Below are 17,650 nucleotides of genomic sequence, written 5' to 3'. Positions count from 1 at the left end.
ATTTTTGAGTGAAATGCTAATGGTCTAATCCGATTCAATGATTTATGCTAAGCTAGGCTAAAAGTGCTCCCGCCAGACCCAGAGATCGGCTGAATGGCTTTAAAAATGGTTAAACTCATGTGTTTAACTCTAGGGAAATAGTCAAATGAGCCTGGTTTAAAAAATAAAAAAAAAGAAAGAAAGAAAGAAAAAAGTGAAATGTCCATTTAATTTGGTGAATGAAAATGTCTAATGTCCTCCAGGTTTCAGACAGAATGATAGCATTAAATTGAAAGGCGTTATAAAATGTAAACCTCTGTAGATAAACTTAGAAATGTGAAATGGAAAGGGAACATATTTCAGTCGTATTAAGTGGCTGGATGATCTTTATGGCTCTCTATGTGTTCAAAGGCTGCATTAGTGAGATGTATGCTGCTGGCAGAATGTCAGCTGTCACCGCTAATAGAAAGTATTAAACAGATCACTGCATGCATTTTAAACTGACTCACTATTCACAACTGTATGAGCCAAAGAGACCTGAAAAGGCTTGGATGGATGGCTTATGTCAATGTGCAATTAAGAACTGCTTTCTATAAAGGAGTATTTTACAGAAAAGTATTATCTTTTCTGCATCTTCAAGTTGTTTCAAACCTATTCGAGTGCCTGAAGTAAAAGAGAACCAACAATGTTTGTTTGATTGTCAAAATATCCTCTTTTGAGTTATCAGAAAAAAAAAAAAATTCAAAAGGTTTTTAACCACTCACGAGAGAATAAAAAGTTCAAATAATGAAAAATTCATTTTTGGGTGAACTATCCCTTTAATAATATTAATAATTAATAATAACCTGTTAACCCTATACAATGAATAGTGTTCTTGCTGTTACTAAATTCTTTAAATTTCAACATAAAATGTTAATATTGAATGTTGAGTGGCTGAGTGTATTATTGAACTGAAGTGTTGAGAACAGGGTGTCCTTCTGGGTCATTTTTGGTGTCATTCTTCCAAATTGTATATATTTGAAAAAAACAAACAAACAAAAAGAGTTTTAATGTATTTGCAGATGTGAGCTCTTCTTTGTCAACAGCCAATCTGCACTCAAGAACACAAATGAGAACAGCCTTAACTTGGACAGTTTTTATGGAATCTGCCAATGGCTCTCACGTCTCTTTGGTGGCAAATTATATATATATATATATATATATATATATATATATATATATATATATATATATATATATATATATATATATATATATATATATATAAAATGGCTAATATTTAGTCTCATTAATTTATTCTAACAGAGCTAACATTTTTTGGCTGATTATAATAGCTATTGCAGTTTATATTGTTCAGTACATTTTTTTGTACAGTAATTGGTACTGAGAAATTGTGTGAATCTTATATTCCTTACATTTTACACAAAGAATGAAATATTTTGAAAATGTAAAAATGCAAAATGTTTTCCTTGAGCGTTGGATTTAGGGTTAGAGAAATTTAATATACAGTTTGTACAGTATAAAAACCCTTACATTTAAAGGACGCCCCATAAAGATAGATGTACAACTGTGTGTGTGTGTGTGTGTGTGTTTGTGTGTGTGTGTGTTTGTTTGTTTCACATTTAGAAAAAGAGAAGATAAGACTGAAATGTACAGTCATTGTATATAAAGACTACCAACTACTAAGTATAATTATTTTTATATAGATTTGTTAGTATCTGTGCAGAATATAAAAAATAAATAAATAAATAAATAAATAAATAAATAAATATATATATATATATATATATATATATATATATATATATATATATATATATATATATATATATATATATATATATATATATATATATATATATATATACTTAAAATAAAATATAATTTGCCAGCGAAGAGACATATAAGCCATTGAAAGCTGTCCAAGGTAAGGCTGTTCTCATTGATTTACTTGAGTGCATTACATTAAAACACTACAATAAAACACTGTTTGTTTGTTTGTTTGTATATACTTTTAAAAACAAACAAACAAACAAACAAACAAACAAACAATTTGGAAGAATGACACCAAAAATGTAAATTGATTATGAGAGAATAAAACAAATTGTATTTATCTTTTATACATTTGTATATTAGTCAGTAATATAACTGGGAAAATATAAGCACATATACATTTAGACAAATTTAGATAAAATAAAATAAAATAAAATAATGGGCTCTAAAATCTGCAAAGATTCTGAATCAGCTTTTTTTTTAACAATTCAACCAAACGATGAATCAGTCAATGAAAAAGGCAGAGACTTAATTATAAATAATGTAATGAAAGGCTGAATATTTTGATATATTTATAATACAACAAAGCCAAACTGCCCTTGATGAGACATAAGCAGACATACCTTTTACATAATTCATTAACATAAATTACTAAAATTCCAAGAAATAAAAGGTCACCCATGACCAATACGTACAATCACAAATTGATCAGCATCACTGGGCTAACAAACCACTCATCCACCCCAATTTTATTCATATTTAACTAGTCTAAACGTATTCTCTCCAGCTAATAACAAGTATTTTTAATTCTCATATCGACATTCTAGAATTCATGAAATACAAATACCGTTTAGGGGGTTACAACATGGTGAAAGAAATCATATTTCGTAGAAGGCATATGCTAACCAAACGACCTCAACAAACCCTGTGCTTGACAAAGGTACAGTAATTATTCAACAGTTGAGTAACCCAGATCCAAAAATGGCTCTCTAAGAGCTGAGGATACAGTCCAGGGCACCAGGTTCAGAACTACTGCTGGGTTGGAAAAGAAACCTCAGTGTACCAATGTACACAAATGACTTTTAAAGGAAGAGTTATGCAAAAGATATTACTCATCCTCCACTTGTATTTGTTTAGTTCATAATATTTATCAAATAAAACTTATATTTGGTTTATTTTTCTATATTGTAGGCCTACAATTTGAATTATTTGGTCCCACTTTATATTAAGTGTCCTTAACTACTATGTACTTGCATCAAAAAATAAAAAATAAAATTCAATGTACTTACTATGTTTATAATGTATTTGAGAACACTTGTGGTGCTTTTGAGTTGGGATAGAGGTTGGGTTATGGACAGGTTTGGTGGTGTGGGTAGGTTTAAGGGTGGGTCAAGGTGTAAGGGATGGTCAACAGTGTATTTACAAATGTAATTGCAAAAGTTAATTACAGATGTAATTGCATACATGCATTTAATCTAGCATAAGTACACAGTAAATACATGTATTTACACAATAAGTACATTGTAACACACTGTTAATTCCTGTGTAAGTACATATTAGTTAAGGCCACTTAATATAAAGTGTGACCAATTATTTCAATATTATTGTTTGATTTCTAACCAAGATTTTTTAAAGAGACTGTTCACTCAAAAATGAAAATTCCCTCACAATATTACTCACACTCAGGTGATTCTATACTTTTATGAATTTCTTTCTTCTTTTGAACAACAAGAAAGTATCTTGAATGTTGTAAAACAGCAGCTCTGAATTCCATAGTGTGTTTGTTCTCATTGGCTGCTGGTGTCTTGCTTTGGGTTCAACTGAAGAAAGAAATTCATAAAAGTTTGGAATCACTTGAGGGTGAGTAATATTAGGAGGGAATTATAATTTTTTGGGTGAACAGTCTCTTTAAAAAGTCTTGGTTCAAGCGTCTTCCTCAGAAATCAAATAATAATATTGAAATAATTCCAATGCGCTCTAGTATCTGACATGCCCCGCCCCCTTCAAAACGCTTCTCATTTGCTTTTCATTTGATGCGCTTGAGCTCAACCGCTCTCATTGGCAGAGCTGTGATGAAACAAAACCCTAATGGCTGTTTGTTAAAAAGGGGAGGAGCTACCCTTTATCCCACCCTCTCTTCATGTTTCAGTTGAGATCACGTCAAGCATCGAATGAAAAAGAATAAAGGTTTAGATCACAAGACTTTGGAACAGAACTACTGGGTTTATGCAAAATTAAAAGCAAACATCCAGCAGCAGGCCTAAATAAACACTAAAGAAACAGCCAGTACTGCAGTGAGTGGTTTGAGAGCACCGACTGAATGATTCATCAGTGATTTATCAAACAGTACATCAGTAACAGACCAGCTCAGTCTCCTGCAGGGCTCTGTCTGAAACAAGCTGAGAGCATGTGCACGAGTGTGACTCAAAATGATGCTGCGTTTGAGCATGAACTGTGGAAAATGCCACCCTCTCTTCAGTCTGATTGCTGTCTGAGAGAGGGAGAGAGAGAGGGAGAGAGAGAGAGGGGGAGAGGGAGAGGGAGAGAGAGAGAGGGAGAGAGAGAGAGAGAGAGAGAGAGAGAGAGAGAGAGAGAGGGAGAGAGGTGTTTGCGATGCAGAGACTCTCACATTTGATGTAATGAGTGAACAAGAGCCCAGATTATTTATGAACTCATTTTTATTTTCCCTTGAAGGTCTTTAACAGACAAATGTATCATGACTGCTGTTGTCATTCAAAAGCAGCAGCAGCACTGCAAATACAGACAGATATGCAGCTGTTTAAATAAGAAAATAGATAATAATAACCCTAATAATACAATTCTATTGCTAAATAGCTATAACACAGAGCTTAATAAGATTACAAACAGAATAGAATACAATACAATAGCAAGACCACAATTCTAGGTAAAATTTTTTTTTTAAATAAATAAATCGGTAAAACAACTACAAAATAGGATAAAATGCATTAAAATTAAATGAAATAAATAAATAAAAATGTTTAATTTATAATTAGGATAAATAAAGTTAAACAATGAAATCTAAACGTAATATTAAAATTAGGATACATATTAAATTGTTTAAATAAGTATAAGTACAGTTAAAGTCAGAATTATTTGCCCCCCTTTAATTTTTTTCCTTTTTTAAATATTTCCCAAATGATGTTTAACAGAGCTATGAAATTTCCACAGCATGTCTGATAATGTTTTTTCTTCTGAAGAAAGTCTTATTTCATTTGATTTCAGCTAGAATAAAAGCAGTTTTTAATTTTTTAAAAAACATTTTAAGGTCAATATTATTAGCCCCTTTCGGTTAAATATATTTTTTCGATAGTCTACAGAACAAACCATCATTATACAATAATTTGCCTAATTACCCTAACATGCCTAGATAACCTAATTAGACACAACGTGTCTAACCTTGGGGCGGATGGGCTACAGCAGCAGAAGATCACACCGGGTGCCACTCCTGTCAGCTAAGAACAGGAAAATGAGGCTACAATTCACACAGGCTCACCAAAAATGGACAATAGAAGATTGGAGAAACGTTGCCTGGTCCAATGAGTCTTGATTTCTGCTCTGACATTCAGATGGTAAGGTCAGAATTTGGCACCAACAACATGAAACCTGGAGGTGGTGGTGTGATGGTGTGGGGGCTATTTTCTTGTCAAACACTGGGCCCATTAGTACCGATCAAGCATCGTGTCAACACCACAGCCTACCCGAGTATTTTTGCAGACCATGTCCATCCCTTTATGACCACAGTGTACACATCTTCTGATGGCTACTTCCATGTCATAAAGCGCGAATCATCTCAGGCTACTGAAGTACTGCAGTACTGAAGGCAAAAAGGGGTCCAACCCGGTATTAATAAGGTGTACCTAATAAAGTGGCCGCTGAGTGTAGCGTAGAAAGACTCTTTAAGAGTACATTTAAAATAGAACACTAAATACAACAGTTACTCACTCAGACTAAATAACACTGCAATAGAATAGAATAGAATAGAATAGAATAGAATAGAATAGAATAGAATTTGCTCAAACTTGTAGGCAAAATTAATCAAAAAACAAACAAAAGCTGTTTGGTTTAAAGTGACTTCAGGTGAGCCGAGTTTCACTACAATACTAAAACAAAAAGTGCATTTTTAGCTATTAAAATGATGCTAATGTAAAGACAGAACGCTACACTGCAATGTCTCATGTTATAGTAAAAGCCTCAATGTAACAGCGAGGGTGCAGGCCACGATTTGTTGAGCCTGTTGATGATCTCATGTGTGAGCGGTGAACTGGAGGGAAAAGCGTTTCAGAGAGGTGTCAGAGTGTTTCCAGCCCAGCCGTCATCCTCTTTAGGACGTGAGTGGAACGGAGGGAGAAAGAAAGAGCGTGGCGGCTTGTCAGACATGGTTAGAGAGTCATACAACAGCACCGGGTTCAGTTCAACATCCCTGTCTGTCTGTTAACATGAACACTGGCTGTGTGGGGTGGACACAAACACGCACACACATCTCATTGCGACCGATTGTTAATGTAACCACTGACATCGAGACAGCCACAGTCGAATCAGATTAGATGAAAGCAGTTTGTGCCATAGGCAGCCATACTGCAGTAAATGGCACAGTAAGGGCTCGTTCACACTGAACGCATCTTTGCTAAATGCGAGATGCAGCGCTTAGAAATGAGTTTACAAAAAGTGCAGCATATCGCAAGGTCCTTGTGACATGAAATCATGAACGTGATGTAATAACAACAATAACGGACCCATTAGAAATAGAAAAACAATATGTTGTGATAAGCACTTGAAGATACATCATATAACTCAAGATATCTGGACAAAGCCACAAGGATTGCCTCCATAACCATGATATTATGGTAAATAAGAGTGCTTTCTCACTAGCACTTTTGGTCCTCACCCGGGTTCATTTGACGTCATAGTACGGTACGTTTAGCTAATGTGAATGTGTCTTCTGAAATCGGGTGCGCACCCGTGAACCGTACCCGAGTCCGCCTGAAAGAGGTGGTCTGGGGTACGGTTCATGCGAACTCTGATACGGTTCACTTCTGATGTGAATGCAATCGTACCAAATCACAAAAGTAAACCCCCAACTGAACAACAAACCATCGTTTTCATAACATTCGTTTTGAGTGTGTGTGTGTGTGTGTCAAGTTTCGTACCTTAGTGACACGCGCGGGACTGAGCCAGGTCAACGCGGGACTGAGCCAGGGCAAACACAGTGATACACAGTAATGTCTGCTTGTTTCCTTCAAAAATAGCTTCTGCAGACACTGTGTAATGTTCTGAATGTTTATAATATGTTTGCGGCAGATGGATGCGAGTCGCTTTCTGTATGTCCGAAACCAAATGCTTCAGTTATAGCAGAATGACCGCAATGTGCGGAAGTCTTTCCATTTCGGCGCTTGCTTTCATGACCGTCACCTAGCAACGGCCGTAAACAAAACAGCAGCTCGATGACGCAAGCGTACCGGGGTTCAGAAGGAAAAAAGACAGTGTGAACTCAAACCAACCGAAGAGGTGGCAGGGGGAGACAATCGAACTTGGGTACGGTCCAGGCAAATGAACCAAGTGTGAAAGCCCCCTAAAACAGTTTTCATGTCAATTTTCCACTATAAACAGAAGCTTGCAATGGTTGTCCCACCTCCGAGCTCTTCTGAGTGGCCCACTGCCTGATAGTGGTGAACTATGTTTTAACTTGAGATTGTGTCTAAAGGCTGATTTATACTTCTGCATTGAGTGATCAGCGTGACCCATGGGGCCTGCCTTGTGGGTAGTCATGCTTTTATGCATCTGCATGCTGTTTGAGTTGTTTTGCAATAACATTTCCGAAATGCTCTCTGGCAGTAGGTGTTTATGTTCCTCTGTGTCGAGTTTCTTCATGGGTGTTTAGTTTTTTCTGAACGCTATCTTAATGTACAAGTAGCTAAAACTCGCTCATTCTGAGGTGGGAACCAGCGGACGTGCAACAACTTTAATCATAAGGTAAACACAAAACAAAAGTTTGCTCCTGGAGCTCTTTCACGGAACTCGACACTAGTAAACAATCGCTTCATCGAACTCGCAGATCTAAGCACCGCCCATACTCATCACTGTTACCAAACCGACCAATCACTAAGCTTGCTTTATGTGTCGTTGTGTAGTTACATTTATTGAGAGGTGCGTGTCAGTGTCGGCATCAGCCACTGCAAGGGCTATGCGAACACGTAAGGCTGAGATGAACCTACAGTTGAAGTCAGAATTATTAGCCCTCTATTGATTTTTTTTTTTTTTTTATATTTCCCAAATTATGTTTAACAGAGCAAGGAAATTTTCACATTATGTCTGATAATATTTTTTCTTCTGGAGAAAGTCTTATTTGTTTTATTTCGGCTAGAATAAAAGCAGTTTTTAATTTTTTAAAAAACAATTTTGGGACAAAATTATTAGCCCCTTTAAGCTAATATTTTTTTTGACAGTCTACAGAACAAACCATCATTATACAATAACTTGCCTAATTACCCTAACCTGCCTAGTTAACCTTTTTAACCTAGTTAAGCCTTTAAATGTCACTTTAAGCTGTATAGAAGTGTCTTGAAAAATATCAAGTAAAATATTATTTACTGTCATCATGGCAAAGATAAAATAAATGAGTTTTTTGAAATAGGTTTTCAAAACTATTATGTTTAGAATTGTGCTGAAACAATTTTCCCTCCATTAAACAGAAATTGGGGAAAAAAATAAACAGGGGCGCTAATAATTCAGGGGGGCTAATAATTCCGACTTCAACTGTATGTGTGTACTTAACGCAGAAGTGTAAACCTGCCTTAACGTGGCGTTTACTTGCGTATCGCTTCAAATTACAAAAGCCGTGACCATAATGATCAAACGCATCCATCAAGCATGTGTTTACATTGAAAATCTATAGAAAAGTAGTGTTTTTGAAAGAAAAAGCAGCATTCTGTGTGAACGGCCCCTAATTGGGTTTCCATCACCCTGTTAATGACATCAGCATCAAATTTCCAATAAAAATCTTCTGACTTACAAACAAATGAAATAAATAGATATAATAAATAGAAATAAACATCAATTATTAAATTATGCTCTCTTGAGGTGGTTTTGGATTGTGCAAAAATGGTAATGTAGCCCGATCATATTGGGAAACATAACTCTATGTATTGTTAAAAAGTCAATGTTATTGGTACCAAATTCCAATATCATGACAACCATTATCGTAGCTTAATGAATAAGAACTACATAAGGGTTATTTACACCAAAAATCTGCAATCTGTAGTGATACTGTGCTGCTTTTATGTAACAAAATATCAGGAAAAAACATTGCTTGCTTTATTACGCATGTGAATGTCTGCAGACTAGTCTCTCTCTCTCTCTTTCTGAGGTCACAGTCAAGCCTCTCTACCATCAAGCTTTCAGCTCTTCCTGATCTTCAGCCGTCTCCTGTCACCGTGGCTACACTGTTGCCTAGTTACTGCTCTCTGAGGCATGTCATCGTGTAATTACCTGAGTATCGAATGGCCCAAAAATAGGCAGCAGTCATGGCTCTGAGAAATACCAGCAATGACACACACACACACACACACACCTCTGATTCATTCCACCCTGAGCCAGTGACAATGCACACAAAAGCAAAGTAAAGAAGAGATAACAGAGCGAGGGAACATTTGCATTATCCATCATCCACTGATGACCTTTAAGGGCAAAGAGATTACTTCTGCATTCATCTTTTTGTTTTGTTTTGATGATTTTCTCTCTTACTAAGAAAAAATAAATGTTTTCCAAATATCTTATCAGCGTTATGTGCGTTACGATTTCTCGTATCTGAAGTTGAACAAACACCTATTTCGTTTTACACACGTGTCTAGGGGCTCTATTTTGACGGTCCATGTGCAAAGTGCAAAGCACAGGGCGCAAACGCTTTCAGGGCGTGTCAGAATCCACTTTTGCTAATATAAGGATGGAAAAATCCGCTTTGCGCCCTGGCGCATGATCTAAAGGGTTGAGCTTATTTTCTTAATAAATTATAGGTGTGTTTTGAGAATAAACCATTCAGAGTCTCATCTCCCATTCCCTTTAAGAGACAGTTGGGTCGCGCCATAAGTGCATTTGCTATTTACATGACGACCTAGTAAACGGAACTCGACACTAGTAAACAATCGCTCCATCGAACTCGCAGATCTAAGCACCGCCCACACTCATCGCTGCTACCAAACCGACCAATCACTAAGCTTGCTTTATGTGTCGTTGTGTAGTTACATTTTTTGAGAGGTGCGTGTCAGCGTCGGCATCAGCCACTGCAAGGGCTATGCGAACACGTAAGGCTGTGATGAACCATACAGTTGAAGTCAGAATTATTAGCCCTCTATTGATTTTTTTTCTTTTTTTAATATTTCCCAAATTATGTTTAACAGAGCAAGGAAATTTTCACATTATGTCTGATAATATTTTTTCTTCTGGAGAAAGTCTTATTTGTTTTATTTCGGCTAGAATAAAAGCAGTTTTTAATTTTTTAAAAACCAATTTTGGGACAAAATTATTAGCCCCTTTAAGCTAATATTTTTTTTTTGACAGTCTACAGAACAAACCATCATTATACAATAACTTGCCTAATTACCCTAACCTGCCTAGTTAACCTTTTTAACCTAGTTAAGCCTTTAAATGTCACTTTAAGCTGTATAGAAGTGTCTTGAAAAATATCAAGTAAAATATTATTTACTGTCATCATGGCAAAGATAAAATAAATATTTTTGAAATTGTAATAGTAATAGTAATAGTTTTTGAAATAATAGAAAAAATTATTTGAAATAGGTTTTTAAAACTAATATGTTTAGAATTGTGCTGAAACAATCTTCCTTCCATTAAACAGAAATTGGGGGAAAAAATAAACAGGGGCGCTAATAATTCAGGGGGGCTAATAATTCTGACTTCAACTGTATGTGTGTACTTAACGCAGAAGTGTAAACCAGCCTTAACGTGGTGTTTACTTGCGTATCGCTTCAAATTACAAAAGCCGTGACCATAAGTGCATTTGCTATTTACATGACGACCTTGTAATTGGAAAAACTGAACGCTTCACTAGTGAGAAAACAGTTAAACAGAGCATCTACAGCGCGAGAATGAGAGATAAGGCATCTCATAATCTACTTTCACTTTCGCTCTCGTGGATAGGGAAACCTTGTACGCACAGACATCAATTAGCCTATAAATAATTCATTTTGTTTGTTAAGCGCAAATATTTGTTTCAAAACTATTTCTAAATTCAGTTCTAATTTCCAGCAAACGAATAAATGAACAATAATAACAAAGTGTGTTCAAAAACCTGAGTTATATCCAAATACACATGCTGTGCCCCATATGGTCTAAAACCTGACAGGTGGACAAATCCAGGCTTGTTTTTAATAAAGCAAATATAAATACACATGTAATAAATAATACTGCTAATAATAATATCATTATACAAAAGCAAATTGTTATGAATGAACTGAAAAAGCCTCCCGAGATGAAGAAGGCATGAAGGCAGTGTTTTTTATATTTATGTAGGCTAGGAAATAATGTTTTGTAATATTTTAAACCTTTATATTTATATACTATATATGTCCTTATTATATCCTATATATATATATATCCTTAATATTTTAATTATTTTTCATATGTGAAGATATTTGCATATTGCTCTGCATATTGTGTGTATTAAGCAGTGTGTGAGCAAGGAGCACAACTAACACGCTCTGTGCTGGAAAATAGAAGGGCTTTGTTCTGGTCTATTGAAGAATCTATTATAGTTTCTAAAAATAGCAACGCGCCAGCAATGCGCCTCAACACGCCTCCCTTTTTAGACCTAAACGCTTATGGGCGCACATGAGCGCAAATGCATTTGCTATTTAAACAGCGTAGCGCAAAACATCAAAACGACTCTTGCGCCAAGCTGAAACTAGTAAACAACAATTGCGTCACACCTTGCGCCACATTGCGCCGGGTGTATGATAGAGCCCATATATTCTTTGTCTACCAGATAACTCAGAATGCAACAAATTGATTATTTAGGGTCACTAACAATCCCAAGATTCACAAATGGTGACAGGATTTTAAAAATTAATTAATTAAAATTTTATTAAATTTTTTTAAAAGAAAATGTCAGTTTAGATTTTTGAAAATGTATGTATTGAGTGTCAGCTTACTCTGATATCGAACGATTAATGTTAAAAATAAAACCTTTAAAGTGGTTCAAATGTTGAAATCTTCCAAAGATGCTTTTTTAATGTTCATAAATAGACCAAGGTGAACATATTTAGACAAGCTGTGAGTACTGTTTTCATTTCAGACAGTTTAATAACACTCAATTTGAAAGCCTAACATCCCTTCAAAGGCTGTGTCCAACTTCTGAATTGGGACACAGCTATAGGCCCTGCCCCAAATTGCACACTTTATGTGCACTAGCAGCCTTCTGGACGTCTAATGGCCAATGTGAACACATTCCTGTAGGTGCCACATTCATCATTTTAGCTTTCAGAAGGGTGATTGCAAGCACCCACTTTGCAACCACTATAGTGCCCTCAATGCACTTATCTGTCAAAGCAAACTCTGCAGCAGACTTCTATTTGTTGGTTAACGGAATAGTTCACCCAAAAATTACCTCATCATTTACTCTTACGTGTTTTTAAATCTTCATGAGTTTTTTTCCTCTGTTGAACACAAAAGAAGATAGTTTGAAGAATGGTCATCAACTTCCATAGTACAAACAATAATTACTGAGGAAGTCAATGGCTCGGAACCCAAAAGGTTTGGAAAACCCCAAAACAAAACAGTGTCTTAAGATAGGCCAGTCTTATCTCATGAAAAGAAAACTTTTTTTTTGTTTAAAAAGACAAAACTTAAATTTGGATGCCCAATATACCTGTCTAAAATTGTTGTCAAGATAGCTGCCAAGTGAATTTTCTATGTTGAGTATATATTAAAAAATTTAAAGCATTTAAATATGCTTTATTTATATTGCATTATCAACTTAACTTATCCTATATACTGTATAGCTCTAGGGCGATTTTTAATATACATCATTATTCTCTCTTGAATTGGTTCTGAGCTTAGTTTTTAACAACAGATGTTTTTTTATGCTTTACAATCAGCCATAGTTTACTCACGTCCAATTCCTTACAACTCCAAACTTTGTTTACATTCATCTCCTGAGATAATAACCAACTTAAACTGAATGCACAATCCTTCCTCATGAGCATTGGAGTGTACAGTTAAAAACTAGCCTAGAGTACCATATGTTGTTAAAATCTAGCCTAGAGCAGCATCTGTTGTTAAAAACTAGCCTAGAGCAGCATCTGCTGTTAAAAACTAGCCTAGAGCAGCATCTGTTGTTAAAAACTAGCCTAGAGCAGCATCTGCTGTTACAAACTAGCCTAGATTAGCAACTACTGTTAAAAAATAGTTTAGAGCACCATATGTTGTTAAAATCTAGCCTAGAGCAGCATCTGCTGTTAAAAACTAGCCTAGAGCAGCATCTGCTGTTAAAAACTAGCCTAGAGCAGCATCTGTTGTTAAAAACTAGCCTAGAGCAGCATCTGCTGTTACAAACTAGCCTAGAGCACCATCTGCTGTTAAAAACTAGCCTAGAGCAGCATCTGTTGTTAAATACTAGCCTAGAGCAGCATCTGCTGTTAAAAACTAGCCTAGAGCAGCATCTGCTGTTAAAAACTAGCCTAGAGCAGCCATCTGCTGTTAAAAACTAGCATAGAGCAGCATCTGCTGTTAAAAACTAGCCTAGAGCACCATCTGCTGACAAAAACTAGGCTGCGTCGAAAATTGCATACTTCCATACTATATAGCACACTAAAATCAGTATGCGAGCCTAGCAACTCACGCGGGTATGTCACGTGTTGTTCAATTCACACAACTCACATTCCTACTGTATAGAACGTACTTTTCTATCGGCCGAGTAGTAAATTGAAATTCAAATGTAGTACCTACTGAGTAGTAGGTGATTTCGGCCACAGCCCTAGACTATAGCACAATCTACAGTAAAGAATTAGCCTACAGTACCATCTGCTGTTAAAAACTAAGCTCAGAATCGATTAAATAGGGAATAGCGATGCACTTTGAAAATCTCAGAATGGATTTTTCAAACTATTTGTCACAGCTCCAATCCAATTTTATGCTACGACACATTACCTAAAATTGTATGGTGAGAGTTGAACAACTGCTTAGCAAATTGAACAGGCTTGCACATTTTTATTGGTACATGATAAGACGGTTAAAGCCCTACAGAAAATGACACAGAAATGTCGCGTTTTACATGACCTGAGATTCTGAATGTGATAGAAATTTAAGTGAACTTGGCCTGAGAACTAATTACAAAACATCATTCAATGCTGCAATATCACAAATGATTTAATTGTTTGTCCTGTCCTCCTCTGTTATATCACATTGTCATGTCAGATTTTACTACATCTGAAAACAATCCATACATCAGCCAGCACTCAGAACCAAACCACCCCCACCCCCCACATGAATCCCTCTGCTCACTCCATTTAATGAACCAACAGAGTCAATAATATATAAAGCCAGCCTGGGTAAGCATTCTGCATAATAGACAGAGAATGGGATTAACTTTCCACTCTGTGGCTGAACTGTTTGTAACAGACATAACAATGTGCACATACATGCATACATACATATATATATACACATACAGTTGAGACCAGAAGTTTACATACACTCTAAAAAAAGGAACATAACCATTTTTTAAAAAAAGTCTGAAGTTAAATGACACTAAAGGTTTACTATTTTAGGTCCGATAGGATTACCTAAATGATTTACATTTGCTTAATGCCAGAATAATGAGAGATTTTTATTTAAAATTTTTTTGAGAATTCTGTATTCATTTCTAGACAGTCAAAAGTTTACATGCATTTCCTTTTTTTTTTTTTTTTTTTTTAAAGCTTTGCTTTTAAACCATATAACTTTGGTTAAATGTTTTGGGTATCCTTCAACAAGCTTCTCACAATAGTTTAAATGAATTTTGGCCCATTCCTCCAGACAGAATTGGTGTAACTGAGTCAGATTTGTAGTCTTGCTCGCACAAGCTTTTTCAACTCTGCCCACAAATTTTCTACAGGGTTGAGATCAGGGCTTTGTGATGGCCACTCCAAAGCATTCACTCTGTTGTCCTTAAAGCACATTTTCACTAATTTGGCAGTATGCTTAGGGTCATGGTCTGTTTGGAAGATCCATTTGTGGCCAAGTTTTAATTTCCTGGCTGATGGCTTGAGATGTTGCTTCAAAATTTCTACATAAAGTTCTGTCTTCATGATGCCATGTATGCTGTGAAGAGAACCTCTTCTGCAGAAAAACAGCCCCACAACATGATGCTGCCGCCCCCATACTTCACAGTTGGGGTGGTGTTCCTAGTCTTTTAAGCTTTCATCTTTGTCCTCCATATGTAACACTGCTCATTATGGCCAAGCAGTTCAATCTTAGCTCCATCAGACCACAGGTCACATGTCTTTAAAAAGTATTATTTTTCCCAGTGTAATTTAGCAAATTGTAATCTGGCTTTTTTTGTTGATTCTGGCTTGTTGATTTTCCCATGTTGTCACAAAAGGAAGCAGTGTGATTGAGGTTTTCCTTAAATACTATTGTACAGTTGTGCCTTCAATTAACTCAAATGTTGTCAATTAGCCAATCAGAAACTTCCAAAACCTTGAAAACATCATCTGAGCTTTTTCAAAGTCATAATAATCTTATTGTATGTAAACTTGACTTTCAAGAAAAGTTATAACAATTTCTCAAAAAATGTCTCTCTCATTATTCTGCTATTAAGCATAACAGAAACAAATCCGATAATAATAACTTAACTAAAAGAGAACAGTTTAGTCACATTAACATCTGACTTTTTATTAATATCTGACGTTTTATTTTTAAATGGTTATTTGCTTTTATACAGTGCAAGTAATCTTCTGGTTTCAACTATATATATATATATATATATATATATATATATATATATATATATATATATATATATATATATATATATATATATATATATATATATATATATATAAATATATATATATATATATATATATATAAATATATATATATATATATATATATATATATATATATATATATATATATATATATAAATATATATATATATATATATATATATATATATATATATATATAAATATATATATATATATATATATATATATATATAATATATATATATATATATATATATATATATATATATAAATATATATATATATATATATATATATATATATATATTTATATTTATATATATATATATATATATATATATAAATATATATATATATATAAATATATATTTATATATATATATATATATATATATATATATATATATATATATATATATATATATAGTTGAAACCAGAGGATTACATACACTGTATGTAATACACACACAAACACACACACACACACATACAGTATATATAAAAATGTATATAGATATTTCACCTGTCATTTAACCTGAAGGTTTAAAAGTGTCACAGACACAGTGTAGCTGCCCGCTCACCCACAAAGTTGATTAGTTCCAGTGAACCCAGCATATACCCGCATCCCAGCAGCACCAGCCCTAAACAAATCAATCTGCAGCAGCAGCAGCAGAGGCCAAAATTCATCTAATCAATCTGAATTACAACTTCAAAACGCGGGGCATACGAGGTGACAAACACTACTATTCGCTTTTGATTCCACATGCACTTTCAAAAATTCTTGCTGCCTTAAATAGTTTGAGCTGAATCAAATCAAACTTTCTAGTCATCTCAACTTACATCAATCATACAGCTTAAAACTTTTAGTTGAAACCTGATTAAGTTAAAATACACTCAATGGCCACTTTATTAGATACACCTGTCCAACTGCTCGTTAATGCAAATTTCTAATTAGCCAATCACATGACAGCAACTCAGTGCATTTAGGCATGTTGATATGCTCAAGACAATCTGCTGCAGTTCAAACCGAGCATCGGAAAGGGGAAGAAAGGTGATTTAAGTGACTTTGAACGTGGTATAGTTGTTGGTGCCAGACGGGCTGGTGTGAGTATTTCAGAAACTGCTGATCTACTGGGATTTGTACGCACAACCATCTCTATCGTTACAGAGAATGGTCCAAAAAAGAGAAAATATCCAGTGAGTGGCAGTTCTGTGGGCACAAATGCCTTGTTGATGCCAGATGTCAGAGGAGAATGGCCAGTTCAAGCTGATAGAAAGGCAACAGTAACTCAAATAACCTATGCCTACAACTGAGGTCTGCAGAAGAGCATCTTTAAAAGCAACACAACACATCCAACCTTGAGGCAGATGGGCTACAGCAGCAGAAGACCACACCGGATGACACTCCTGTCAGCTAAGAACAGGAAACTGAGGCTACAATTCGCACAGGCTCACCAAAATTGGACAATAGAAGATTGGAAAAACGTTGCCTGGTCTGATGAGTCTCCATTTGTGCTGCGACATTCAGATGGTCGGGTCAGAATTTGGCATCAACAACATGAAAGCATGGACCCATCCTGCCTTGTATCAATGGTTTAGGCTGGTGGTGTAATGGTGTAGAGAGATAATTTCTTGCCACACTTTGGGCCCATTAGTACCAATCGAGCATCACGTCAACGCTGACCATTGCTGACCATGTCCATCCCTTTATGACCACAGTGAACCCATCTTCTGATGACTACTTTCAGCAGGACAACACGCCATGTCATAAAGCGCGAATCCTCTCAGACTGGTTTCTTGAACATGACAATGAGATTACTGTACTCAAATGGCCTCTATCTATGCCACGAAGGATTGAAGCAGTTCTGAAGGCAAAAATGGTTCAACCCGGTACTAGT

At 35.3% G+C, this 17,650-nt stretch overlaps 1 protein-coding gene across 3 annotated transcripts in view; it reads right to left on the bottom strand.

Annotated features, from left to right (window-relative positions):
• ano10a (anoctamin 10a) overlaps positions 1-17,650 on the bottom strand; it is an 83,158-nt gene that overhangs the window by 41,291 nt on the left and 24,217 nt on the right.

Source organism: Danio rerio, chromosome 16 (assembly GCF_052040795.2).
Source record: "Danio rerio strain M-AB ecotype USA chromosome 16, GRCz13ab, whole genome shotgun sequence".
Classification (NCBI taxonomy): Eukaryota; Metazoa; Chordata; class Actinopteri; order Cypriniformes; family Danionidae; genus Danio; species Danio rerio.
Note: the sequence above shows the minus strand (reverse complement) of the source record. Positions and strands in the feature narration are given on the sequence as shown.